The 22,469-nt window shown below is 42.7% G+C and overlaps 1 non-coding gene across 1 annotated transcript; it reads left to right on the top strand.

Annotated features, from left to right (window-relative positions):
* Positions 1-18,049: 18,049 nt before the first annotated feature.
* On the top strand, positions 18,050-18,175 carry LOC111727535. Its single transcript, XR_002775068.1, has one exon.
* Positions 18,176-22,469: the final 4,294 nt, after the last annotated feature.

Below are 22,469 nucleotides of genomic sequence, written 5' to 3'. Positions count from 1 at the left end.
GATGGGATTGCAGGATCAAATGGGAAGTCTAATTTGAGTTCTTTGAATCTCCATACTTCCTTCCAAAAAGGTTGTATTAGTTGGCTGTCCCATACTCTTCTATTCTTACAATGCTTTACTTAGGAGAATGTTCTCCAAATCTATCCAGGTAAATATGAAAGATGCAAAAATCTCCTTTTTATGGCTGAATAGTATTTCATGGTATTCATATTACTCCATTTATGAGTTTATGGGTACTTCAGTTGTTTCTACATCTTTGCAGTTGTGAATGGAGCTGCTATAAAAATGAGTGCAAATGTCTTTATGGCAGAATGAAATTTTTTCTTCTGGGTAGATACCTAGTAATGGCACTGTGGGATCAAATGGGAAGTCTACTTTTAGTTCTTTGAGGATGCTCCATACTGCTTTCCCAAAGGGCTGTGCTAATTTGTAATCCCACCAACAATGCATAAGTGAATCCCTCTCTCTGCACCCTGGCCAGCATCTACAGCTTTGGGACTTTGTAATGTGGGTTATTCTCACTGGTGGTTTTGATTTTTATTGATGATTAGGAATGATGAGCATTTTTTCATGTGTTTGTTGTCTATCTGTCTTTCTTGGGAAGGGGTTCTGTTCATGTCACTTGCCCGTTGATTGATGGAGGTATTTGCTCTTTTCTTATTGATTTGCTTGAGTTCTTGTATATTCTGGCCACTAGCTCTTTGCCCAATTTGTAGCACGCAAATATCTTTTCCCATTTTGAAGGTTGTCTATTTGCCTTGTTGATTGTGTCCATAGCTGTGCAGAAGCTTTTAAACTTGACCGGGCCCCATTTATTTATTTTTGTTGTTGCTGTAGTTGCCAGTGAGGTCTTCTTCATGAATTCTCTCATAAGGCTGATATCAGTAAGAGTTTTTCCCACACTTTCCTCCCGGGTTTTTATTGTTTCATGTCTTAGATTTAAATCTTTTATACAGTGTGAATTAACTTTTGTAAGTGGTGAGAGATGGCAAGTCCAGTTTCAGTCATTTACATGTAGCTATCCAGATCTTCCAGCACCATTTATTACATAGGGATTCTTTTACCCAGTGCGTGCTATTGTTTGGTTTGTCAAAGATCAGATGGTGATATGAGACTGGTTTTATTTCTAGGTTCTCAATTCTGTTCTATAGGCCCACGTCTCTACTTTTTTTTTCTTCTTTTTTTATTGTTGGGGATTCACAAGAAACCAGGTCACACTGATTCATGTCTCTACTTTTATACCAGTGCCATGCTGTTTTGATCACTACAGACTGTACTATAACCTGAAGTCTGGTAACATAATACCTCCACATTTGTTTTTGTTTTGTGGAGTTGTGTTGGCTATTCAGAGCATTTTCTGGTTCCATACAAATCAAAGAACTTTTTTTTTAAGTTCTTCAAAATATGACGGTGGTGTTTTAATGGGAATTGCATTGAATCTGTAGATTATTTGGGGTAATATAGACATTTTAACATTATTGATTCTTCCCAGCAATGAGCATGATATGTTCTTCCATTTGTTAAAGTCATCTGCTATTTCTTTTCTCAGGGTTTCTTTTTTTTTTGAGACAGAGCCTCAAGCTATCCCCCTGGGTAGAGTGCTGTGGCACAACAGCTTGCAGCAACCTTCAACTCCTGGGCTCAAGTGAGTGTCCTGCTTCCGCCTCCCAAGTAGCTGGGACCACAGGCACCCGCCACAACGCCCAGCTATTTTTTTGGTTGCCCCCGTCATTGTTGTTTGGTGGGCCCGGGCTGGATTCGAACCCGCCACCTTAGTAGTATGTGGCTGGCACCTTAGCCACTTGAGCCACAGGTGCCGAGCCATTTCTCAGGGTTTCATAGTTCTTTCTGCAGAGATCTTTTACATCCTTTGTTAAGTATATTCCATGGCATTTCATATTCTTTTAAGGTACTGAAAAGGGTATCGTGTCTTTGATTTGGTTCTCGACTTGACTGTTGTTGGTGTATATGAAGGCTACTGATTTGTGGACATTGATTTTCTACCTTGAGACATTATTATACTTCTTGATCGTTTCCAGGAGTCTAGGGGTTGAGTCAGTCTCTGGTGTTTTCTTAGTATAAGATCATGTCATTAGCCTAAAGCAAAAATTTGATCTCCTCTGTCCCCATTTGGGATACCCTTGATATCAAGAAGGATGTGTTTTTATTTTTAAAAAATTCATCCAATAGAGTCTATTTAGCAGAAATCAAATGTTCACAAAGAGTTATGAAGGTTTCTTTTAGTCTTGTTTGTTCAGGTGTTACTCAGCTGGCATCCTGATTAAGTACCACTTACAGAATACCAAAATAAGGAGCAGGGTGTGTGCTTAAGAGCAGATTACAGGGCTCCCCTTACAGTACTGTAGACTGGCTAGACTTCAGAGAGCGTTCTTTAGGGAGCTGGACTGAATAAAAATGCCCTCAAGGTTTTCTGTCCTTCTGGATAGAAAAATTGTTTAAGGAAACAATCAAAGTTATTACAAACAAAACTAGTTAAATCAAGAGAATAGAGGAGTAGGCCACTACTTGCTAACATGCTGCTAAAAGTAGGGCTTCCGCTTGGAGAATTTGAGAGAGGGAAAAATTATCCCTTGAATCATGAGGGGCTGATTAGTGTAATCCATTAGATGTGATGTCATTCCTCTTAGTGTTGACAAATCAATGGTCAACCCTGGCTGAAGATTGGAGGGGGCCATCGCACACTGTGGCCATTCCCCCTCTGGCCTAGTGCACATCCAGATGAAACTTGGGGAGAACGCACATCAAGGACAGTCATAAAGGGGAAAAAGAAGGTATGGAGATATTATTATACTAATGGAGATCAAGGAAATGAAAGAGACTAGGCAACCCACCCTAGTGTGTGTGATTGGACAGAGCAGACTTCTAGGCCCAGCTAAGTCTCTACTTCTTTTTTATCTCTGCCTTCCTTCTACTTTCCCCACCCAACCTGCTTCCCCCTGGATGGCCTTAGCTGCCTAGTCCCAGTAAGCCCAGTAGGAGAAGAAAGGGACAGAAGCACGCTGTTGGCTATCACTCTGCTATATTCCAGGGAATGGCTTGGTTTGTACTGCAGTGATCCAAAGAAAACAACATGAATAAGAATCACATTTACTAAGAGCTTGCTGTGTGCCCAGGCCACGTTCTGAGGTCTTTACCCGGAAAATTTCACTTAAACCTCATATCAGGCCTCTGAAGCAAGGTCCATTGTTATTGCCAATTTACAAAGAAGTTACAATGGCAGAGGGACATAACCTGTGAAACAGTGAAGGCGTGGTTAGCCCAACTCTACAGTTGGCTGTAGGTTTACTCACTTCCCAGGCAAGAGTCACAGTGTTTGGGGGGCTCATGGGAGATCCTTCAGGGCAAGAAAGGAGAAGAGGGAGCCTTTTTGCAGATGTTTGCAGACAAGTGGGGATGCCACTCTTCACTCTCCACCCCCATATGTTCTGTACAGAAAACCTATTTGATTATTCCAGAGTCTGTCTTGTTAACGAACCTCATCACCAATCACAGGTTTTAAGAACTGTTCCCTTTAAAATCTATTCAGAAAACATCCTTTTTATCCCAAGCCTTAAACAGCAAGGAGGAAAGGAGGCCTGTTAGTGGGATCTCAGCTACTTTTTTTTTCTTCTTAATAGAGTATTTGGTAGCTCTTAGTTAAGTGTTTCTTTGTAAAGTGGGCTGAACATGGAATATAGGTGGTAATTATCATTATCGTGCTATTAGCAGAGTAATGCCTGTTACTAGAGGCAGTTAGCCCTTGTGTTTGTAGCCTTTCATACACAGCAACTAGTCTACTTCTCAACTCCCTAAGGAGGTAATTCGTCATCTTAGGAAGACTACCAGGTTTTGACTAACTATTATGACTTTGAGGAACAGCAAGCAGGAAAGTAAGTGGTTCTCTCTTGGCCTTTTGTATATGTCCACTGGCAGATTTAGGCATGTCTAGATAATGTTTTAAAAACAGCCTTACTGAGGTGTTAAGTAAAATATATAGGAGTCCATTGGTTTGTACTGAGCTCCTGCACTAGGCCCAATAGGACCAAACCAAAATGGAGTCACTCATGCTAAAATTCCATGTCATGAAGCCAAAAGTAAGCTGTTTACCTTACTTTTCCTAGAATTCAGGAAAGAGATAATAGCCCGGTCTCCAAACAGGCCAGTTTTAGGTAGTCCCAGCTACTCAGGAGGCTGAGACAGGAGAATCACTTGAGCCCAAAAGTTTGAGGTTGCTGTGAGCTATGATGGCAGAGCACTCTACCGAGGGTGACAAGTGAGACCCTATTTTAAAAAAAAAATCCAAAATGTTTTGAAGTACTGGGTATTTCAGGGGTCAGCAAACCAAGATCTGCAGGACAAATTTATCCTATACCCCTGTTTTTTGTTTTTTGTTTTTGAGACAGATTCTCATTCAGTTGCCCAGGCTAGATTGCCATGGCTTCAGGCTACCTCACAGCAACCTCAAACTCCTGGATTCAAGTGATCCTCCTGCCTTAGCCTCCCAAGTAGCTGGGATTACAGGTGCCTGCCATGATGCCTGGCTATTTTTTTTTCTATTTTTAATAGATATGGGGGGGGTTCTCACTTTTGCTCAGGCTAGTCTCCAACTCTTGGCCCCAATCCTCCCACCTCAGTTTGCCAAAGTGTTAGGATTACAGGCATGAGCCATCTCCTGGGCTCAAGGAATCCTCTGCTTCATCCTCCCTAGTAGCTGAGACTATAGGTGTGTACCCTCACACTTGATTACTTTTTCTATTTTTTTAGAGAGATGGGATCTTGCTCTAGCTCAGGCTGGTCTCAAAATCCTGACCTCAATGATCCTCCTGTCTTGGTCTTCCAGAGTGCTAGGATTACGGGCATGAGCCACTGCCCCCAGCCCAGTGTGCATCTTTAATGTGGAAAGGATTAGAAAACAACATAAACACCAAACCTAATTTGTGTTCACATTTCTAGATCAGAAGTCTCTGTAATGTGGGGTCTTTGAGCTGGGAGGGAGGTGACAGCTCATGAAGGGGTTTTTGAGGTTCTAATTCATTTGAAGAGTTGTGTATTTGTTTTATGAGGGGAGGCCACTGAAAGAGTATGAGCCTCTATGTTTTTGTGTCTATGCGGCAGAGAGGGATGTCCCAGAGTTTTCAACAAATTCCTAACCACTCCACAAAGGCTAAGGATCCCTGGTCTAGATAAAGGGTCTTGCTAAGAGTCCTGATTTTCAGTGACTAGTACTAGGTGGCAGATTTGCTGGGAAAATTGCTGAGCAAGGTCAAGCCATTCTGGAAGCTCCAGCCATTCTAGCCTGCACTGTATGCCAAACTCAGGAGGCCACCAGGGCCCTGACATATCTGAGTGCTGAAGAACATCCTCGTGCAGTGCTTAACATGTGGATTTCTGGGATCCACCCTTCAGAATTCTGAGGTAGAGCCTGAGAATCTGCTTATGTTTACCAAAATCCTGCTTTAAGATACATAAGGGCAGTAGTTAAGAGCATGGAGTTTGGGTTTAAGTCTAGGCTCTGTCTCACATTAGCTGTATAACCTCGGGAAAGTCATTGAAGCTCTCCATGAAGTGGGATTACTTATAGCCTCTCTGCTCTAGGGTTGTTGTGAGAATTAAATTAGGTCATTTAGGTAAAGCACATACATTATGCCTTGCACGAAGAGTAACACTCAATTGGGTGGCAGTTCTTACTCTTACTCTTGTTAAAAATGTCCCAGGGAAGGTCTCCCCTTCCCTTCCTCCAAGATTACAAAAGTTTATTGTTCTCATGGAACTGTAGAGAGTTTTAAAGTATCAGAAACTTGATATAATTCATGAACACTCGGGGCTCTGCTGACTTTAGCTAACAGGAATAAAGCTCAGAAAACTGATGGGCTTAGATCCTATTACAAAGTTGTATGGGCTAAGACAAAACTGAAGTATTTCTTTCATTAGGTGCCATCAAGCATTGGCAAGTTATATCAGTTCTTTAGAACACTGTGCTTCAATCAAGAAACTCTTGATAGTGAAGCCGGCCTGATTTAGCAAGTATGTTTCCTTAGTCACACTGAAGACTTGATAAGAAAATGTGGCTAACTCAGGACCAGTCCATTTCACGTGTAGGAAAATGATTCAAAACCAGCCAGTGGGGGAATAAGGAGCAGTGACTCCTTCCCACATGCAGAAGGGCCCATGCAATGCAATGACTGTTTCTAGCTTCAACGCTGTGGTGAACTTCGAGGATCCAAGGCTGGGAGGCACGGGTGTTAGGTCTTAGGATTCAAAATCAGTGTGCATAAATCAGTAGCATTTCTGTCTACCAATAACAGCCAATCTGAGAGTCAAATTAAAGACGCCATACCATTTGCAACAGCAGGAAAGAAAATAAAATACCAAGGAGGCAAAAGATTTCTACAAGGAGAGCTATGAAACTCTGGGGAAAGAATTCACAGAGGATAAAAACAAATGGAATCCTTGCTCCTAACCATTTTTGATCTGCTCTACCAAGGCTGTTTGTAGTTTCTCTCTCTTTTTTTTTTTCAGGAAGTATTCCAATTTTCTTTCTTCTTCAGTAGGTAACTGCCTGTTTAGTCAGCTTGTCTATCAGCATCCTGGATTGCATACTAGTTTTACAAGGAAAACTCTCCTACGTGTTGAGGGTAGGATGTAAGGCAAAAGAACAAGAAAGCATGGTTCCTTTACCCAGGGGCCTGCCTGACAAAAAGCACACCTGAAAGGACTTGAATGTGATTATGCAGTCTAGGGCTAAGACTGGGTGAAATTTACAGTAAGGCAAGGCTTTCTGGGGGAGGTGAGTGCTAGCTGTTTACCTATCTAGAAAGGGGACAGACAAAGGCTGTGAAGCAGTCTGGGCTCCTATTAGGAGAATGGAAAGTCCAGAGAGAATATCCAGTTACTATATTTTGGCCCAAACTTCTCATTTCCTACATGAAGAAATATAGCAAAACAACAGGGGGCACCTACCTGCCTGGTTTATGAGTCCCAGCCTCCCAGCCAGTGTTCTGGGCAGAAGACCAGCCTGAGCAAAGTCCTAAGAGGACTGAGAGGTCAAGTGCAAGGAAGAATCAGGCCAGGCACAGCCACAGATCAACATTTGCCGAAATGTGTTCAGAGCACATTTCAGCAATGTTGGGGGACTTTGGTTTTGATTTACGTCTCTTCTGTAGCTTCCTTTGAGGCTGGCAACAATGTGCAGCTTGGTCTTGCCCTGTGCCTCTGTAGCCCAGGCTGACAGTGTACAGTTCATTGGCCTACCCATACCATCAGTGAAACATGCTTCTGGGTTCTATTTACCCAACACAGAATATTTCCAATAAAGAACTAAAGCTGCTTTATTCCAACAACAACTTACATATTTTAAAACAAAGAAACCATAGAGTCTTCATTCATACACTGCTGGCTGCCCTGGTGTTTGGTCAGGAAATACTGGTTTTTTACATGGTGTCAAAAATTAATCAACTTCCCATTTCCTCCCACAAAAATGTTACTCTGCAGATGTAAAGACATGGGGGTTAGAGTCCCCTCTTGCCTGGCTCCCAGACTACCTTGTCCTAGTGGGGGCAACTCTTTACCTTAGGTCTTGCAGATGAACAGAGTTCCATGTTACAGAGGAAAAAATCTAACTGTCATCATCAGACTCCAGGTAGGTAGGGCTTAGGGGCTAAGTGGATGGCAGAGGATGTAAATTCCTTGACTCCAGAGTGGGTATTCTGGGTGCCTCCTTTTCTCTTCCCAGTCCCTCAAGTTTTTTCCACCACCCTGAGCTTTTTGCATTCTAGATACTCAGGACTTTACCATCATGTCCTTGGCCTTTAACCTCTCAGCCCTGAGCAGGGAGCTCACAGGAACTGCCATCTTCTTGCTATAGCTCCACTGATTGTGGATCATAAGTTTTGCCTACTGGGCTCAGGGGTTGTTGGACCCTGACTGGGTATGAATCAGCAGAATGTGCTCCTGATGTATGAGCTTAGGGCACTTTGAGGGTCATAAAATTGGGAGGCAAGTTGACATATGGAAGGAAGGAAGAAGATACTGTTCCTACAAAGCTGTCCCACTTAGTTAGAACATGTGATCTGAAGAGAAGGGGCTTACAGGAGCTTCAAGATGCAAGGAAACATCTCACTGCTTTTACTGAGGGTTTTTTAAAGATCAGAAATCTGTTCTTTGGGAAGTTGACAGTATACCAGTTTATTGTTTTGTAAATATTTTACTTTGTTTGCCATCCATTCTTTCATTTATTCAATAAATATTTTATTAAGCACTCTCGTATGTCCAGACATAGTGCTAGCTATAATGATGAGAAAAAACACACATAGTCCCAGCCCTTGTGGAACTTATAGACTAATTGGCAAGCTGGACATTAATCTCACAATCAGGCTCGGTGCCTGTGGCTCAAGTGGCTAAGGTGCTAGCCATGTACACCCAAGGTGGCGGGTTTGAATCCAGCCTGGGCCTGCCAAACAACAATGATGGCTGCAACCAAAAAATAGCTGGGCGTTATGGCAGGTGCCTGTGGTCCCAGCTACTTGGGAGGCTGAGGCAGGAGACTCGCTTGAGCCCAGGAGTTGGAGGTTGCTATGAGCTGAAATGCCATGGCACTTTACCCAGGGGGACAGCTTGGGGCTCCTGTCTCAAAAAAAAAAAAAAAAACTCACGATTACAGAATTGAATGTCAAAATGTAATTGGTAAAAGTTCTAGAAAGGAGCACATAATGGGGGTTCTGACTTCTCAGGAGCTCAGGGAGGGCTTCCTTGAGGCATTGAGGATATTGCTGAGACCTGAAGGATGAATAGACTCTATCTATGCCAAAGAGGTATCTCCAGTAGAGGGAGCAGGATGTGTGAAGGCTCAGTAGAGGGCCTGCAAGAAGACCAGTGTGGCAGAACAGAGGATCAAGGGAAAGCAGTGTGGGAGTTGAGCCTGGCAAAGTCAGTAGGCCTCCAAGGCCAGACTAGGATGGGTCTTGAAGGAGTTTGCTAAGGCATTTGATCTTAACCTTAAAAGTCATGGGAAGCTCTTGGTCAAGTTCCTTTTGAAAATGTCAGACTGTTGGAAGGGCAATTTACTACTTAGGAAAGAGTTGTCCTCTTTCTTTGAACATACGTGGGTATATTCATATGTAAGTAAATCTCATTTCCTGCTGTCTTGGATTCCAAGGGGAAAAGTCCTTCTGAAATTGAGCAGAAATATTTAGGCAGGGAAGAGCCTGACAAGATGATGAGAATTGTGGCATGCTGGGAAATGTGGGTCTGGCACTGTTCCTTAACAGCATTTCCCCAATTCTGATCTCCCTTTTATCATGGGGACCGTGTCTCTCTTTTCCCTCTAACCACTGTACTAATTTTCAAATTAAAAAATTAAATTGTGGTAAAATACATATAAAGTTCACCATCTTAACTATTTTTTTAGAATATAAAAGTATAAGTTTATTTTATATCACACAGAGGGGAAATGGTGGGGAGAAGAGATGAGAAAGAGAGAGTGTGGAGAGCAGAGAGCGGGGAGTGAGAGAAGGGAAGATGGGGGGTGGGGAAAGGAGCAAGAGAATAGTGAGCCACATCCCAAAGAAAGGAAGAATTCTAGCCTATCTTCATCATTTTTGTTTTAGACAGAGTCTTACTCTGTCACCCTCAGTAGAGTTCCATGGCGTCACAGCTCACAGCAACCTCAAACCCTTGGGTTCAAGCAATCCTCTTGCCTCAGCCTCTGAGTAGCTGGGACTACAGGTGCCCACCACAATGCTCAGCTATCCATCTTTTTTTTAATTAAATGATAGCTGTGTACATTAATGGAATCATGGGGTACAGTGTGGTGTTTTCATATACAATTTGAAATATTCTCATCAAACTGGTTAACATAGCCTTTATGTCATTTTCTTAGTTATTGTGTTAAGACATTTATATTCTACTCTTAGAAAGATTCACTTATACCCTTGTAAGATAAACCATAGAAGTGATCCCTCCAATCACCCTCCCTCCACCCATCTCCCCTCCTCTCCCCCTCCCCATATTCTTAGGCTATAATTAGGTTGTAGCTTTCATAAGAAAGCTATAAATTAGTTTCATAATAAGACTGTGTACATTGGATACTTTTTCTTCCATTTTTGTGATAGTTTGCTCAGAAGAACATTTTCCAGCTCCATCCATGTAAGAAGAGAATGAGTGATCCCATCTCAGGGTGGGCAAGGGACTTGAAGAGAAATTTCTCTAAAGAAGATCAGCGCATGGCCTACAGATATATGAAAAAATGCTCACCATCCTTAAACATCAGAGAAATGCAAATCAAAACTACTTTGAGACATCATCTAACTCCAGTAAGATTAGCCCATATTAGCTATCCATCTTAACCATTTTTAAGTGAATCATCCTCCCCACCCCTTGCCCAAAAGGCCAGAAAAAAACATGCAAGAGGTTTCAGATTTGGCAGAAGTCCTCCTGCCCTGAGACATGGCTGACATTTCATTTCTTTGGTTGCTTTGGAGTCTAGATTTGAGTTTCTGAACAAGATTGCTTGCCTCCCTCCCATACCCCCTCATGAAAGCATCCATTAGCCTCATTACTTGGATGGGCAGAGGCAGTGCCCAGTGTTTTTGGTGAACTGGCAGTTTTGGAGCCTCACTTGTCTATGGGATACAGCTGCTATGTGGGCTTTTGGGCTTCGCTTTCACCTTGGAAACTGGGAGCTTTGACATTCTTTTTGTAAATTTTCAAGGAAAATTTTTTTCCCCATCTGGATGGAGCCTGGCTATAAAGAATTCATCTGTAGGGCAGCGCCTGTGGCTCAAGGAGTAGGGTGCTGGTCCCATATACTGGAGGTGGCAGGTTCAAACCTGGCTGAGGCCAAAAAAAGAAAAAAAAAAAGAAACTACCAAAGGAAAAAAAAAGAAGAATTCATCTGTATTTCAATGGGGGGATGGTTAAACACACTGTGATACATCCGCACCATGGATTACTACTCAGCAATGAAAAAGAATGAAGTATTGATACATTGCAATGACCTGGATGTAACGATGTTATGTGACATTATTGAAATGACAAAATTATAGAAATGGGGAACAGATGGGTGGTTTCCAGTGGTTAAGGAGAGGGTTAGGGTGGGAGGGGAAGTGGGCAGGCTATAAAAGGGTAACATGAGGGAGGGATCCTTGTAATGATGCAATGTTGTGCATTTTTTTGGAGACAGGGTCTCTCTATTACCCAGACTGGAGTGCAGCGGCATCATTAGCTCACAGCAACCTCACACTCCTGGGCTCAAACAATCCTTCTGCCTCAGCCCCCCAAGTAGCTGGGACTACAGATGTGCACCACCATACCAGGCTAATTTTCTTATTTTAGTAGAGATGGGGCTTTGCTAAGTTGCTCAAGCTTGTCTCAAACTCCTGGCCTCAAGCAATCTTCCTGCTTCAGCCTCCCAAAGTGCTAGGATTACAGGTGTGAGCCATCATGCCTGGCCACCTTCTTCATCTTGACGGTGTTAAAGTCAATATTGTGGTTTTGATATACCATCGTTTTACCATACATTATCATTGGAGGACACTGGCTAAAGGGCACAGGACAACTGCATGTAAACCCATCCCCAAATTAAAAATTTTAATTAAAGAAAGAAAAGGCCTTTCTGTTCCTCTGTTTATTTCCTTCTCTTGGGCACTTGTGTGGGTGAACACTGATTGAGGTATAAATGCTAAATCAACTTGAGGCTGGCAGTAACTCAGCAGAGCAGTTAAATTCAGCAGTTGAGTGGGTAGCATACAGGAGGTGGCCTGGAAATCTACACCTTTCCCCCACACCGCTTCAATTCAAATAGCCTCAGCACTGGACACACCATGATACTTGAACCTCCCACTACTAACACCATTCTTTGGGACCCTCTCTTGTAGGCCTAAGCTCTTTGTGACTTGAGACAGGTAACCCATTGGTTCACTGGCTTGCTTCCTATTACCAGCTACTGTCACCAGTCACACAGCGAGGTTCTGGGGTGCCAAGGAAACAGGACAGAAACTTTGGAGTTGAGTATATCAGTTCTGAAATTTTCGTTCCAAAGGATCATTTGAGAGACCACTGGCGTGCAGTTATCAATGGATGAAGGACATCTTTTGGGCCACTGAGGAAGAGATTGCCAATATAGCAAAGAACAGTGTGTGTGTGTGTGTGTGTGTGTACAACTCTTTTGTTTCCTGGAAGGAACCGAAGGATTCAGACAGGGACTTGGTGGTGGTAAAGGGTAAAGATGTGCTTGCATGTCTTATCATTTTATGTCTTTGTGTACTGTTAGAATTTTCCAACCAATTTTTTTCTGTCTTTTTGGGGAGTTCTTGGAGGCCAGCTACCTTGGCTACATGCCTCTACTTGTCCCACACACCAGTCATCCAACTCAGCATGCAGTGACCCAGGAGTAAGGACTAGGAACTCTTGCTCCAGGATGTCAAGGGAGGAAGGAAGGAAAGAAAAATGACAGCAGGAGGCTGTTTGGTTAAGCCTGTGTGAATCACTGAGTCCAGACCCAGGGGTGGCATTTTCCTCTCAGCTGCCTGGGCAAGGAAGCCAGAATAATCCTCTGCCTGGCTAGGAGGTTAAAAACCCCATTTACTGTGCCAAGCGAGTCTCCCTTCTCCAGTGGGGGTAGCATCCCTGGCTGGGCCCTTGCTCCCTGGCTGATGGTTGTAGTAGGGGGAGTGGGTATGCAGGCTTTGGACAGGGCTGCCTGTTGGGAAGTGCAGCTTGGCTATTTCTGATCCCAGAGGTGGCAGCTGTGGGGGCCACCTTTCCCAGCTGTGGGCTGAGTGAAGTGTGAGTGATAAATGTGTGTGTGTTTTCTTTCACATTGGAGATCATTATTTTGGCCATGACGGGAGGTGAGGGAAAAGAAAATTGGATTCTCCTTCCTTCCTGAACTCTGTTCTATTCCTAGGCTCCTGAAGGTCAGGGAGCTGGGAGGAGTGGAGGGAATTATCTCAGAGTTTCAGGCAGCCAGGAGAAAGGAAATGAAGGCATTTAGCAAGAAACTGGCAAGGGCCTTTATTCCCAGCATCATTGATCCCATCTGAGCTCCAGTTTCCAACTTAGAGAAGGGACAATCCGAAACACATGCAGATCAAACTGGCAGGCAGATGGATGGGTGCATGTTTAGAAACATTTCACAATGTCTAGCTACAAACTCTTCCCATCTCTGCTCAGTCAGGCGGGTCCCCTAGGACCACACCTGGAGCAAAGTTTGTGTTACTGGATACATGGTCTGAGAGTAATAAAACTGCATTTTAAACATTCTATATAAGACAGACTTCTTCCAAATCTTATTGCTCTCCTCCACCCCAAGAACATGCCTGCTATGTGGTAAGTGGTGGTGACTTTCCTGGTTGTCCGTCCTCCCTTAGCCCAGTCAAGGAGTCAGGGCCGAAGGAGATGAGATGTCTAATGACTATGAAGACTGCCTGATGGAGTGTGAGGAGAGGGAGGAAGTAGTCAGGATTGAGAACTACCTGTATGGGCATCCTTGTACGAGCATCCCCCCCTTCCAGCCTTCCCCCGGGGAGATATCCTCTCCTCCCCCCACCTCCATGGCATCTTGCTGGCTTCTCCCTCCCCATTCCTACCTCGTCTTCCCATACCATGAATTTGAATCATATCTGACCTTGTGGCCCACCAAGTGTACTTTTCTCTAGTCCAGCTCCCTTAGGGATGGCTCTGGATCTGGTGATCCCACCTTGCCCCCAGACTCCCTAGGGCATTGTGAGGGTGGCTATTTGGAAGGCACTCGGAGAGCCTGGCAGAAAGGCTCCACAGACCGTAACTCAGCTCTCCAGCTCACTCGTCCAGTCTTCATGAGATGTCACTCCATCTTAGATGCTCGGATCAGCAGAGTCTCATGGAACCGGGTACTAAACCACTTTGTCTCTCTCATTCATCACCCCTCCACCCACCTGCTCCTTTGCCAGCCTTTAATGGGAGCTCATTCAGTGACCCTCGGGGAAGTGGGACGGAGGGGAGAGGAAAAGAGGAAGGGGGGAGACAGAAGGCAAAAGAAAAGGGAGGAAAGACAGATTGAGAACAATATTGTGGAAGGGTTTGAGCCTGCTCGGAAGTGAGGGAATTGCACTAGTCTCCATTTTTGCATCTACTGTCTACAGAGCTTGGAACTGGGTGTGAGGCATGTCCCTCACAGGTTTGCACCTTTTGCTGGGGGAGAGGGACAGAAAGAGAATGATAAAGCAAACATGGTAAACTGTTAATAGTCGGCAAATCTGCATAAGGCATATATGAGTCTTCATTATGTCATTATTTTTCCTGTAGTTTTGAAGTGTTTTAAAAAAAAAAAAGTTGGGGATAAAATCTTAGCTTGGCCTTCCTCTATCAACTGTGGCACAGCAAATGATTTACTCTTAACAAAGCCCAGCTCCCTTGGCTCTAAATGGAAATATGATGAGCATTTTTTCCTGTGTCTGTAGACCATGCACCTGTCTTCTTCAGAGAAGCTTCTGTTCAAGTCCCATGCCCACAATGAAATGAGATTATTTGTTCTTCTTTTAATTAATAAGTTTGAGTTCTCTGTGATCTGTGAATTCTGGTTATCAAACCTTTGTCAGAAGCATAAACTGCAAATATCCTCTCCCGTTCTGAGGGCCATCTGCTTGTTTTACTTACTGTGTTCTTGGCTGTGCACAAGCTGTTTAGTTTGATCAGATCCCAGTAATGTGTTTTTGGTGTTGCTTCAATTGCCCAGGGGGTCCTCCTCATAAAGTATTCTCCCAGGCCAATTTCTTCAAGTGTTTCTCCTGCACTCTCTCCAAGAATTTTTTTTTTTTTTTTTTTTTTTTTTTTTTTTTGCAGTTTTTGGCCAGGGCTGGGTTTGAACCCACCACCTCTGGCCTATGGGGCCGGAGCCCTACTCCTTTGAGCCACAGGCACCACCCCACCAAGAATCTTTATAGTTTCATATCTTAAGTTTAAATCTTTTACCCAGTAAGAGTCAATTTTTGTTAATGGCGAAAGGTGTAGGTCAGTTTCAGTCTTCTACAAGTGGCCAGCCAATTCTCCCAGCACCGTTTGTTAAATAGGGAAACTTTCCCCCAATTTATGATTTAATAAAAAAAAAAATGGAAATCTGAACAGAACCTATATCCAAAGGGTTGTTAGGAAGATTAAAAATGAGATAAGAACTTGGCCGGATCTCACCTTATGTATACAATGCAAGAGTACATTTCAAAACAAGTAAGAGGGGGCCGGGCGAGGTGGCTCACGCCTGTAATCCTAGCACTCTGGGAGGCCGAGGGGGGTGGATTGCCTGAGCTCACGAGTTTGAGACCAGCCTGAGCAAAAAGCAAGACCCATCTCTACTAAAAATAGAAAAACTGAGGCCAGAGGATCGCTTGAGCCCAAGAGTTGGAGGTTTCTCTCTACAGCACTCCACCCAAAGTGACAGATTGAGACTCTGTCTCAAAAAACAAAAACAAAACAGAACAACTAATAGTATATTACAAATGTCTTACCAAAAAATAAGTGAGGCAATGGTTATGTTAATTAGCTTGAGCATTTGAGCATTCCACACTGCATATCAAATCATCATATTGTACTCCATAAATGCATACAGTTATGATTTCATAAAAATTAACAAAAAAAATTTAAAAAATAAATAAGATAAGAAATGTGGTGTCTTTAGCATGGTGCCTGTCCCTCAGGAAGGCCTCAGTAACTGATAGGAATTGCTATTGTACCATCATCATTTCGCATAGGATTATATACTGTCTTTTATTGTCCTCAAGATACTTCAAATGCATATATCTTGTCTCTTTAACTTAGATCTTAAGCCTTGTCAGAGGGGAAGATACCCTTTTTACATTTTATCTTGTAGCTACCGTTGTACCTGCCTCAGTGCTGAGTGAATCATAGTGAATAGAACACTTTGTTAAATGACTTTGTGGTTACTGTTCTCTGGGATCTGTGATCATAGCACTGACTTGAAAGTGATCAAATGTCATTGTGACAGGCCAGTAGAAAATGTTAGCATAACCCGGTGGGAGTTGGATAAGAGGATAGGACTACTACATGGTTTTCAGAGTGTTTTCTATTTGGGCAGGAGGGGGATGATACAGATTTGCCTTCCTAATTAGCTTCTTCTCTGACCAACGTTAAAATAGATTTTTCCTAACCACGCACTGACATTATAACTGGGCTAGGTACTCCAGAAGTTACTTTTTGATTACAAGTATAATTGCAGAAAACCCACTAAGTAGGTAAGCCACAGCCATGTTTGAATAATGGACAACAAATGAGAAATTCTAGCTAGAAAAGAATTCTAGCTAGAAATTCTAGTTATCAAGCTTTTGCCTGATTCATAATATGCATATATCTTTTCCCACTCTGATGGTTGTCTATTTGCTTTGGTTGTTGTCTCCTCAGCTGTATGGAAGCTATTCAATTTAATTAAGTTCCATTCATTCATTTTTGTTGTTGCAATTGCCACTGGAGTCTTCTTCATAGTCTTTCCCCAGTCGGATAACTTCAAGTGTTTTCCCCACAGATTCTTCGAGGATTTTTAGTGCTTCAGCCTTAGATATAGATCTTTTATCCATTTTGAGTTAATTTTAGTCAGTGGAGAAAGGTGCGGATCCAGTTTTAGTCTTTCACATGTGGTTACCCAGTTCTCCCAGCACCATTTATTGAATAGGGATTCTTTCCCTCAGTGTATGTTCTTGTTTGGTTATTGAAGATTAGGTGACTGTAAGATGTTAGTTTCATTTCATGGTTTTCTACTGATAATCCTTCATATTGGCTCAGCGCCCATAGCTCAGTGGTTAGGGTGCCAGCCCCATATATCGGGGCTGGTGGGTTCAAACCAGCCCAGGCCTGCTAAACAACAATGATAACTACAACAAAAAATAGCCAGGCATTCTTGTGTGTATCTGTAGTCCCAGCTACTTGGGAGGCTGAGGCAAGAGAATCACTGAAGCCCAAGAGTTTGAGGCTGCTGTGAGCTGTGATACCATGGCACTCTACCAAGGGTGACATAGTAAGACTCTGTCAAAAAAAAAAATCCCTTATATCAATGGGCAAGAGAGATGAATAGAACCTTCTCTAAAGAAGATAGATGAATGGCTATCAAACATGAAAAAAATGCTTATTATCCCTAATTATCAGAGAAATGCAAATCAAAACCACCCTAAGATATCACCTAACCCCAGTGAGAATGGCCCACATCACAATCTGAAAGGGGCAGATGCTGGCGTGGATGTGGAGAGAAGGGAACACTTTTATACTGCTGGTGGGACTGCAAACTAATACAACCCCTTTTGGAAGGAAGTGTGGAGAATCCTTAAAGAACTCAACTGAACCTCCCATTTAATCCTGAAATCCATTACTAGGCATCTACCCAGAAGACAAAAAAAAAAAAAAAACTTTTATCATAAGGACATTTGCACTAGACTGTTTATCACAGCTCAATTTATAAGTGCCAAGATGTGACTTGTGCCTAAAAGAATCCTATGTACTCAATTCTAATATGAGGACAATTGATAAACTACTACATAGTGGGGGAATGGGGCAGCGGAGAGCGGGAAGGAGGAGGGGGTCGGGGGTCACAGTGTGTGACACACCTCTTGGAGGTAGGACACAACTACAAGAGTGAACTTACCTAACAAATGCAATCAGTACAACCTGGTTCTCCTCAATGAATCCTCAATACTAAAAAAACAAGACAAAACAAAAAAATTTTAAGCACAAATCAGGCTTCAGCATCTACAATATAAATCAGTCCTTGGCCAGGTGCAGTGGCTTACACCTGTAATCCCAGTTCTTTGGGAGGCCCAGGTGGGTGGATTGCCTGAGCTCCGGAGTTCAAGACTACCCTGAGCAAGAGTGAGACCCCTTCTCTACTAAAAATAGAAAAACTAACCAGGCCTGGTGGTGCAAGACTGATGCCCGTCTGTAGTCCCAGCTACTCCAGAGGCTGAGGCAAGAGGATCTTTTGAGCCTAAGAGTTTGAAATTGGTGTGAGCTATGATGCCATGGCACTCTCCCCAGGGCATGAGTGAGACTTTGTCTCGAAAAAAATAAAATCCAGGCTCTTGGATCCCGATACAGCCCTCGAATGAGCCTGCAACATTTTTCTTATATGATCAGGTTCTATTACTGCTTGCTGGGAGTCTGAGATGATTATGGCAGTTGAAGTGGGCCAGGGACCCAGAGCCAGGGGCAAAATTATGAAGCAGTCTTGTTTCATCTCACTTCATCACAGTGACAGAATGACATCTGATGTTGGGTTTTGTAAGATTGTTCATGTACAAAAGAACAACACGGCCTAGCAGGGAGCACCAGGCCAGCTTCTGACACCACCCGGGCCTGGCTGCGTGTCAGGCCAGTCCTGATGTCAGGCTGTCTTTCTCTTTCTGAAGTGTTACTAGCCCCCTAGTTTTTTGTTTGTACAAGAGCCTTAAAATTTATTACTAGGAAAATAAGAGACGCAAACTCTTACTGACATGCGCCATGGAAAGGAAAAGAAAACGTCTACCTTTGGATCTATTCTGCTTCCTAGCAGGTAAAGAGAATGACTGAGGAAGCTGAGCTTTAAGGGCACAGAAGAAGACTGCTTCGGAGTGTCCAACCTGCAGCCCAGCCTAATTTTGTGGAGACTTTTTGCTTATGTGTGTGGTGGACATCATGAAAAGTATGCATGGACATTTTTTTGCTATCCACTTTCTTTGGCATTTGTATATTTAATGTACGACCCCCAGATAACTCTTATTCTTACAGAGTGCATCAGAAAAAAAAAAGGGTTGGACACCCCTGGCTTAGGGCTTGAGGTATGTTGCATTCCTAAGGGCCTTTTATTGTTTGTTTTTTGAGACAGAGTCCCACCATCTTGTCCTTGGTAGAGTGCTGTAGCATCACAGCTCACAGCAACCTCCAACTCTTGGGCTTAAGCAATTCTCTTGCCTCAGCCTCCCAAGTAGCTGCTGGGACTACAGGCTCTCACCACAACACTTGGCTATTTTTTTTTTGTTGTATTGTCATTGTCGTTTGGTAGGCCCAGGCCGGGTTCGAACCTGCCAGCTCTGGTGTATGGGGCTGGCGCCTTAACTTCTGAGCTACAGATGCTGAGCCCCTAAGGGTCTTTTAAGTTGGGTGGTTGAGTAAGAGATGGTGAGGGTAGAGTATTCTACTTCCAATTTATGGAGAAATCATGTTTTTCAATGTAATAGAGAGGCTACTCTATGATTTGCAAAAACCATCTGTTCCTATCATGGGAACAACATGCCGTTATCAAGAAATATGCAAAAGATAATTACAAAATGGGTGGAAGGAATATATGTAATATTTTCTAATTGAATGCTTGCTTTTGAAGAGTCCAAAAAACAAAAAAGTTGTCTGGGTGAGGTTGCTCACACCTGTAATCCTAGCACTCTGGGAGGCCGAGGCAGGTGGATTGCCTGAGCTCACAGGTTTGAGATCAGCCTGAGCAACAGCGAGACCTCGTCTCTAAAAATAGCCAGGCACTGTGGTGGACACCTGTAGTCCCTGCTACTTGGGAGGCGGAGGCAAGAGAAGTACTGGAGGGGAGATGCCTGTGGCTCAAAGGAGTAGGGCGCTGACCCCATATGCTAGAGGTGGCAGGTTCAAACCCAGCTCTGGCCAAAACAAAACAAAACAAAAAAAAAACAAACAAAAAAGATAATTACTTGAGCCCAAGAGTTGGAGTCTGCTGTGAGCTGTGACTCCACAGCACTCTACCGAGGATGACAAAGTGAGACTGTCTCAAAAAAAAAAAAAATTCTAAGAACATCTCTAAAAATTCTATAACATCTCTAAGCCTGTTATATCACTACTGAGTATTTTTTAGAAATCTTTATTTCATAGCCGAGATATTTACCGTGATTTTTTTTGTGTGGTAAATTTGGAAAATGTTGGAAATCACCTGTAACGGGAAAGTTGACCTAAGCTATTTTATTCTCTTTAGGAGGAAAAAACCCCACAAAGCTTTGTATAATAATAATCACTGAATGGATTCTTTTTAAATTAAATCATAGCAGTGTACATTAATATTATCATGGGGTACAGTGTACTGTTTCTGTATACAATTTGAAATATTTTTATCCAACTGGTTAACACAGCCTTTATGTCTTTTTCTTATTGTGTTAAGACATTTATATTCTACAATTAGAGAGATTCACATGTACCCTTATAGGATGAACCATAGGTGTGATCCCACCAATCACCCTCCCTCAACCCCCCCTCCCCCCTCCCTTCCCCTCCGTCTCTCCTCTCCCCATATTCCTGGGCTAAAATTGGGTTATAGCTTTCCTATGAAAGCTATACATTAGTTTCATAGTAGGGCTGAGTACATTGGATACTTTTTCTTCCATAAAGATTTTTCAAATGATCTGATTCTTGAACTGTAGCTTTCCTTTACTATTCTGCTTGTCTGGAAGAGTATCTTTAGTGTGATCCTCTTGGTGGAGGTTTAATGGCATTGACTAGTTTTTATACCTGGAAGTTTTTACACCTTTTGAAAATGACTTTGAGCCATCAAGGGTCTAAAAAGATTAAGATTTCTCTGCATGCATTTAGGGGGCTATTAAATGCTGCCTGTCCAGCATTGACTAGTTTTTAAACCTAGAGGTGTTACACTCTTCTAATATTTAGCTCATAGAGATGTTTGTGGACCTTTTGTTGGACTTGGTAAACCTAGGGATTAGCATCAGAAACAAGTATTTTTTAATATTTTGCTCCCCTTTGAGGGACAGCATTTTGTACCTAATAACTCTTCCATAAATCTAAGATGACACAAAAGAGTTTGTGCCCATCAGGGATGGGGACTTCTAATTTTGCTTCAGAAACCAATACTCAAAATGGTTGGTCAATTACACCATTGTCTTTGCATGACCAGCCATTAAAACTATGAGAAACTTCTCGGGAGGCTCAGGCTCATATTTTTGTTTTTAAAATATCTTACCACAAATGCTTCTAAAGTTTGTTAATCTGGGGGAATGTCAATATACTTTGTATGCCATTATCCTGCTTATTAGTACCATTATTTGTTAAAAGTCCTTTGAAGGCAATTGATGTGACTTATGCATTTTTAGTATTTTAATTTGGACATTCTCCGGTTATATGCAAAGATCAAAACTAGGCGGCTTCTATTTTATAGAACCGGCACATTTTATATGGCCATGGAGATTGCTGGTGGCTGCAGATTATAATGTGTATTTGTTAGACTGAAATTAAACTTAAAAAAAAAATCCAGTCCTTTTCTAGTTTCATTCCCCCTGCCCAAAGTTAAGAAGAGAGGATTCCATGCACTCCCCTGCTCCAGAGACTCCAGGCTATTCACGCAGTGAAATTCTGGAAGCAGGGTGTTGCCTATTTTAGATGGAGTTAATAAGCAGGCCCTCTGCTACCAGACTGGCCAAGACTCCCTGAAAGGCCCCTCACCTGGATTTCTTCTTTCTTCTTATTCTTATTTGGGTAAACCTGATTAAGAAAACCCATCAGATTAGGCCTGGACAGGCAGCATTTAATAGCCCCCTAAATGCACGCAGAGAAATCTTAATCTTTTTGGACCCTTGATGGCTCAAAGTCATTTTCAAAAGCCAAACGCCTGCATCTGCATTTGCTTTGCTTTTCACATTCCCACCAGACACTCAAAAATCAAAATGCTGCAAATCTGTGTGTGTCAGAGGCCAGGGAAGTGACATACACCCCTTTATGGAATTGGGAGTGGGAAAGATTCCCTATTGGCCTTCCAGGCAGCAGAAATTAGGCCCCATTTTGCTTTCTCTCTCTCTCCAGTTCTTGTATGTTTTCTACAGACACAATCTGATCAGCAATGCCTCTGAATCAAGGTAACATAGCCAGGTTATATAAGTGGGGCCCACTGTGTATGCACGATCTTTGGTGGGGACTTTCATCTCAAGGGTAAGAAAGATTTCACAACTGTAAGGAAATTCTTGCTTTTTCGGTTTGTGCCCCCAAAGTGGCTTGGGAAGTAAATTGTTTTCTCTAGAATTGAGCAAGAACAGCTTAGAACACTGTCAAAAACAATGTTCAGATCAAGGTGACAATGCTTGCAACCTTGCTATATTATTTATTTATTTTTTATTTGTTTGAGACCGAGTCTCACTTTGTCACCCTTGGTAGAGTGTCATGGAGTCATAGCTCACCGCAACTCAAACTTTTGGGCTCTAGTGATCCTTTTGCCTCAGCCTTCCAAGAAGCTGAGACTACAGACACTTGCCACAATGCCCAGCTATTTTCAGACACTGGGTCTCACTCTGGCTCAAGCTGGTCTCAAACTCCTGAGCTTAAGCAATCTACCCACCTCAGCCTCTCAGGGTGCTAGGATTACAGGTGTGAGCCACAGAGCCAGGCCATCAACCTTGCTATTTAAATTTCCTTTCTGATTCCATATAAAATGAAGCACTATTTTTTCAAGTTCTTTAAAGTATGACAATGGTACTTTAATAGGGATTGCATTAAATCTGTAG

The sequence above is a fragment of the Otolemur garnettii genome, unplaced genomic scaffold, assembly GCF_000181295.1.
Source record: "Otolemur garnettii isolate 467f Iridium unplaced genomic scaffold, OtoGar3 scaffold00110, whole genome shotgun sequence".
Lineage (NCBI taxonomy): Eukaryota > Metazoa > Chordata > Mammalia > Primates > Galagidae > Otolemur > Otolemur garnettii.
Note: the sequence above shows the minus strand (reverse complement) of the source record. Positions and strands in the feature narration are given on the sequence as shown.